We start from the raw sequence: 6,182 nt of genomic DNA on the forward strand, positions 1-6,182 counted from the left end.
TGATGTATTATATTTTTCAAATTTATTTTATATAAAATTAATATAAATTTTTTTAGGCTTTTATGATTTAAACAAAATAAAATAATTTTACAAAATTTAAGTACAACATGATTAATCAATTGATTTATATTATACTTTTAAGATAAAAATTTATGCAATTCATTTTCCCTTTTAAGTTCAATATTTGTTATCTATATCAAAGTTCAAACTACAACTTCTTTATATAAATATATGGATTATTATTAAGTACATAATTTCTTAAGGTAATGACATATGTTGTTTTATTTACTTGTAAAATTTTAGTAAATGATAGACTGATTTTTTATTACCACTGCTTACGAGAAAGAAGCTGAGAAGCCTCCAAACACAAAACCCAAATGGAAAATGACAAAGAAAGCTGTCAAGCATCAACAGATAAAGCCTAGAATGTATCGACCAAGAAAAACAGAAAAGCAAAGATAAAACACCATAACCAGCAAGCAGTGTCTCGTTATCGTCCATAATCAGCCAAGATGCTCTCCTCTAGATTTGCAACAACAGCTTGGAGATTCAACAGAACCTTCTCCAAAGTTCAAAGAAAAACTTCAGCGACCTTGAGTCCTCTGATCCCAGGCGAACCGATCTTTCCTCACCACCGTCTGAACCAGATCAGGTACATCGTTAACCCAACTCCCACAGACCCCTCTTCTCCGTCCCTCCATTGCCAGGACATGCGCCGCTTCATTCACCTCACGAGGCACAAAGATGTACGTTACTTTTTCAAAGGTCCTATCTAACTGATGAATATGGTAGATAATCGGTCTGATAATCGACTTATCCGCCTCCTTTTTCTGATATTTTTTATGACAGATAGAGCGTCACCTTCCACAACCAGCCGCTGAAAGCACATCTTACGCGTGAATACTAAAGCTCTCTCACAAGCCTGTGCCTTTGCCACAAAAGAATCAGCAACATCTTTGAAAAGATAAGTTCTAACAAAACGAACTTTGTGGCCCAGTGAACCTTCAAAAGGAGGAAACTGAACTTGCAGCACATCCCATACATCCTGTAAAATATCACAAGACCACAAAAGAATGCTCAGAATTCTCCAAATCAGCCTTACACAGTGGACACACCGCTTCCTCGCACAGAGTTCTACGTGCCAGATTACCATAGTGAGGCACCAAATTATTAAACAACCTCCACACATGTATTTTAATTTTCTCAGGAATATTTAGTGACCACAAGTCCATATAGAACCTTTTGTGCTCATCATTATTAGAGGATAAATTAGATCTGTTCTGTAAAAGTTCTTTAATAAGGACTCGATATCCGCTCTTAACCGTGTATTCACCCGAACCTTCGTACTTCCAGACCCTTATGTCCTTCGGTTTACTTTCAGAGATAGGGATGGAGAGAATTCTAGCTGTTGTATCATCATCAACTAACTTATGAATAAGCTCTCTGTTCCAGGTATTGCCCTCAAATAATTGATCCACCGTTGTCCAATTTGTCCTTATATATTGACCTTGAATTCTATTGTTTTCCCTACCAGCTAACCAGAGATTGTTCCATATATTAATTCAATCACCATTTCCAACCCTCCACACAATCTCTTCTCCAATCAACTCACGTGCACTGCAAATGCTTCTCCAGGTAAACGATAGGTAAGAGCTTACTTTTGCTGATAAAATATATGAGTAAGGAAAATATCTGGCTTTAAGAACCTTGGCTAAAAGACAGTTAGGTCGGGTCAAGATACGTCAAACCTGTTTTGCTAATAATACTTTGTTAAACATAAACAAGTCTTTAAATCCCATCCCTCCAATACATTTTGGCTTACAAAGCATATCCCAAGTACTCCAATAGATGCCCTTCGACGATTTATTATTAGTCCACCAAAACCTATTCATCACACCTTCAAGCTTTTGACATAACGTCTTAGGCAGAAGGAAGCATTGCATAGCATAGATTGATGAAGCCTGCAAAACCGATTTTATAAAAACCTCCTTACCCCCCATTGACAAGTCGCGCAAACTCCACCCCTCAACCCTTTTTCTGAAACGGTCCACATAATTGGCAAAAGCCCACTTTTTATTCCTACCCACCATCATAGGCAAACCTAGGTACTTTTCTAGGTTGGAAGCCAACCGAACTCCTAGCAGATTGACGATATCCTCTTTTACTCTAGCTTCCACATTTGCTCCAAAGTAGATAAGTGACTTTTCAAAATTCACACGTTGCCCTGAAGCCCTCTCATACTCGCGAATTACCTCACGAACGACCCCAGCTCCCTCATAAGAGGCATCGCCAAATAAGATACAATCATCAGCGAAGAATAAGTGGTTCACAGTAAATCTCTCTCTTTCAACAGTTGCCCCCACCATCCGTCCTTTATTTTTAGCAGCACGAATGAGCGCAGAAAAACCTTCGGCACAAATCAGAAACAAATAGGGGCTAAGAGGGTCACCTTGAGAACCATTCGCTATAATAACCATTAAGGCTAACCGAATAGGAGACAGAACAAATACAATGCATAATGAGAACAATCCAATCCATGTGAACCCCCAGATGCTTCATCATTCCTGCTAAAAAATCTCATTCAACACAATCATACGCTTTACTCATATCGAGTTTAAGAGCAAAATGACCTTTCTTACCATGTTTCTTCATTTTTAAGGAATGCAGTAACTCATAAGCAATAAACACGTTGTCCGAAATAAGTTGCCCTGGTATAAAAGCCCATTGAGCTTCATTGATACAATCCCCTAGCATATCACTCATTCGAGTCACCAGTACTTTCGTAATAATTTTATAAACAACATTACACAGGCTTATGGGTCTGAAATGCGACATATCTTTTGGCTTATCAATTTTTGGGATTAAAATAATGCGCGTTTTATTGAGATCTCCTAATTCTGCTTGACCATTCAGAATAGATAAACAAAATTGAGAGACTTCTAGACCAACAATGTGCCAATACCTCTAGAAAAAGATAGCAAAATACCCGTCAACACCGAGAGCCTTCAATGGCGCCATCTGTTTAACAGCATAGCCGATCTCTTCCTCAGTAAACTCCTTTAACACCTCATCGTTCATACTATCTGTAACTTTTTCCTCCACTAAACCGAATAAGTGATCATCTGATCCTACCTCTGAAACAGAAAAAAGGTTGCCAAAATAATTAGATGCAATCTGAACAAACTCCTCAGTCGATTTTGCTTGTCTCCCATTATCATCTTGCAGCTCCGTAATTCTAAATCGAAAATGACGTTGCACAGCAACCTTATGAAAGTAGCTGGTGTTTCGATCACCATTCTTTAGCCAATTCGCACGAGCACGTTGCTCCCAAAATAATTCTTCATTATCGGCTTCCAAGTTAAGTCCTAGTTGGATCTCCGTAATCTCAGCTAATATCTCATCAGAAATATCTTGATTATACAGATTAGATAGTCTGTCTTCTAATTCCATCCTATTCTTCTTCTCCTTTCTACCAGTCGACTGACTCCATCTGAATAACTGATGTCCTAGCTTCTCAAACTTACCCAGAACACTTCCAGAGTTTTCATCCCACCACCTTTTAACCATCTCTTCAAAAGAGCTATCCAAACACCATTTGGCCTCAACTTTAAATGTCTTCACAAAATTGTCTTCATTGTTCCTTGTCACTCCTATAGTATCAAGGAGAAGGGGACAATGGTCGGAAAAAGAGTGACTCAAATGTTCAAGCCGATACCCTAGAAAGAGATTCACCTAACTCAATGTAGCAACTCCACGATCCAACTATTCTCTTATATTTGTAGAGACAAGACGTCCTCGTTCCCATGTAAACCATCTGCCAGTAAAGCCTAAATTCGTAAGAGTGCAATCCTCCAACGCCTCGCGAAATTCCTTCATTTGTCGATCTGAATGGAGACGTCCACCCTCATTTTCAAAAGAATTCGCAATTTTATTAAAGTCTCCCAATACCACCCAAGGGATAGTTTGATCATGATGTAGCTGACGAAGAAGGTCCCACGAAGCACTTCTATTCCTTTCATCCGAGTGTCCATAGAATCCCGTAAACCTCCAAACATCGCCACATTCATTATCATGAATTTTCACATCTATATGAAACAAAGAAAAACTTTTAAGCTGCACCAAGGAATTACCTTTCCAGCCCAACGATAATCTCATTTTTGTGCCTATAGCCCCAACGTCAATTCCATTTTCAAAACCACACTTCAACCTTACCATCTCCATACGTTTTGAACTTAATTTCGTCTCCATAATAAACAAAATATTGGGATTTATGGCTCTTAACTTATTCCTAAGCCTTTTTACAGTTCGTGATCTCCCCAAACCACGAATATTCCAGCTTAGTATTTTTATTGAGCCCGGCTACTCTGGTCACCAGAGCTAGTCGATACATTCAAAAGACCTGGTCCAACAATAGCATCCAAAGGAACCCGTGAACTCTCCACAATTCTCTGCCTTTTCTTTCCTTCCAGCAGCGCAATAGGATCATCTTCCTCATTCGAGACCAAATCCATTGGCCCGTACCCAGTACCATCAGCCACCATCATATCAGTCCCCCTATCAAACCCCTTGTTTTGTCTACTGTTACCGCAAAACTGGCCAGATCCCAAAGGAATAAGATTTGGATTAGCATTTTGATTCACAGCAACTCCCCTAAAATTCCGCCCTGACACTATCCCCTCATTTATCGTAATACCATGTTTGGGTCTTGCTAAATTATCTGTGATACGCGGTGACCCATCTGCTTCCCGTAACCATCTACTCTCCGCCGTATTCCGACGCCTTGCCGCCGCACGCAGTGATAAATCCCAGCCAAATACAATTTTAGAGGGTTCAATTTGTAATCGAAGAGGATAAAAACTCTCTCCATGACCTAATCTTCCACAAATAAAGCAAAACAGGCTAAGCTTCTCATATTTAAATCTAGCATAAACAACCATTGATTTTCCAAACAAGACTTTCTTTTTACGTTTCAATGGAACAGTAACATCCAGACAAACACGAATGCGTAAAAAAGTCTGAATACCCAAGGTTGGTGTAGAAGTATCATACTCAATGAATCTCCCACAGAAATTACCAAATTGTTTCGCCATCGATTCATTCATTGATCCTGACAGTAAGTCATGAACTTGTATCCAAAACTCGGTAAAATTTAACTCCATCACTGTCGGATTTTCCCCCTTAGAAATTGTTTGAAGTATAAGTAAATGGTTATTGAAAAACCACGGTATCCCTGCATTTACCCTTACAAAATCAATCTCATTAAAAAGTTGAAAAAGATACATATTCTCCCCCAACTTCGTAATACAAATTCCCCCAATTGGATGCCAAAGATCCGCCATGGTGTTACGCAATGAAAGAAAGTGGATGACACTATCTGTTAGGCAACGTCCCACTAGACAGAATCGATACGCAGCACTCACCGCTCCTTCAACTTCATGAATCGCCTCCTCCTCATCATCTAACAACTTCAGATTTGCCATTGCATATTCCATCGTACGCCCACAAACTGCCACAAATGACGAGAGAAAACCTAAAACAATTTGGGAAAAGAAAGACTCCGTGCCAATTGGCAGACTGAAGAAACGTGCCAAAAACGGCAGACTTTATGTTCTAAAGTACATAATTATTTTTTTTTGACCATCATTTACTTGTAAAATTTTAAATATAAGCTAATGGAAGTTTATCATCATTTAATCTATACTTGTGGAATATCTTATATGTATAGGGTAGTATTTGGTATACTTACAATGTATTTTTTTTATTCCATAACAGTTTTAAAAATTGACATGTGTCTATTTTTTTAAGATATTTATTTTTAAATATTTTATTATACTTTTATAGGACACTTGTAAACTCTCTAATGCTACTTGTGAAGTCTAAAAACTTTATTGTTAATGTGCCAAATAATTTCCTATATATAAATAAATAATTATTTAATATACTATAACAAAATTTTATCTCCACAATTAAAATTAAGAAGTCGTCACATCCCAATGAAATAAAAAGAAGAAGAAGAAGAAGCAAAACTAATAAGAGACCCAACTCATTTTTATCCCACTTGTAAAATAAAAAACCTCAACTAATAACCTATCAACTAATAGTCCTATAAAAGTACAAACAAGATATATAGTTACTATGGAATTAAAGTAAGATAGATTAAACCTTATAAGCTTTTATTTTAG

At 37.7% G+C, this 6,182-nt stretch overlaps 1 long non-coding RNA gene across 2 annotated transcripts; it reads left to right on the top strand.

Moving 5' to 3' along the window:
- Window positions 1-284: 284 nt before the first annotated feature.
- LOC105794980 (uncharacterized) lies at window positions 285-5,718 on the top strand. 2 transcript variants are annotated; one of them, XR_008194594.1, is made up of 3 exons: window positions 371-746; window positions 850-1,452; window positions 1,535-5,718. It is a non-coding gene; the product is annotated as an uncharacterized LOC105794980 (long non-coding RNA). The 2 variants fall into 2 exon arrangements; XR_001134169.2 differs by lacking the exon at window positions 1,535-5,718 and having other exon boundaries at window positions 285-746; window positions 850-1,498.
- Window positions 5,719-6,182: the final 464 nt, after the last annotated feature.

The sequence above is a fragment of the Gossypium raimondii genome, chromosome 3 (genome assembly GCF_025698545.1).
Source record: "Gossypium raimondii isolate GPD5lz chromosome 3, ASM2569854v1, whole genome shotgun sequence".
Classification (NCBI taxonomy): domain Eukaryota; kingdom Viridiplantae; phylum Streptophyta; class Magnoliopsida; order Malvales; family Malvaceae; genus Gossypium; species Gossypium raimondii.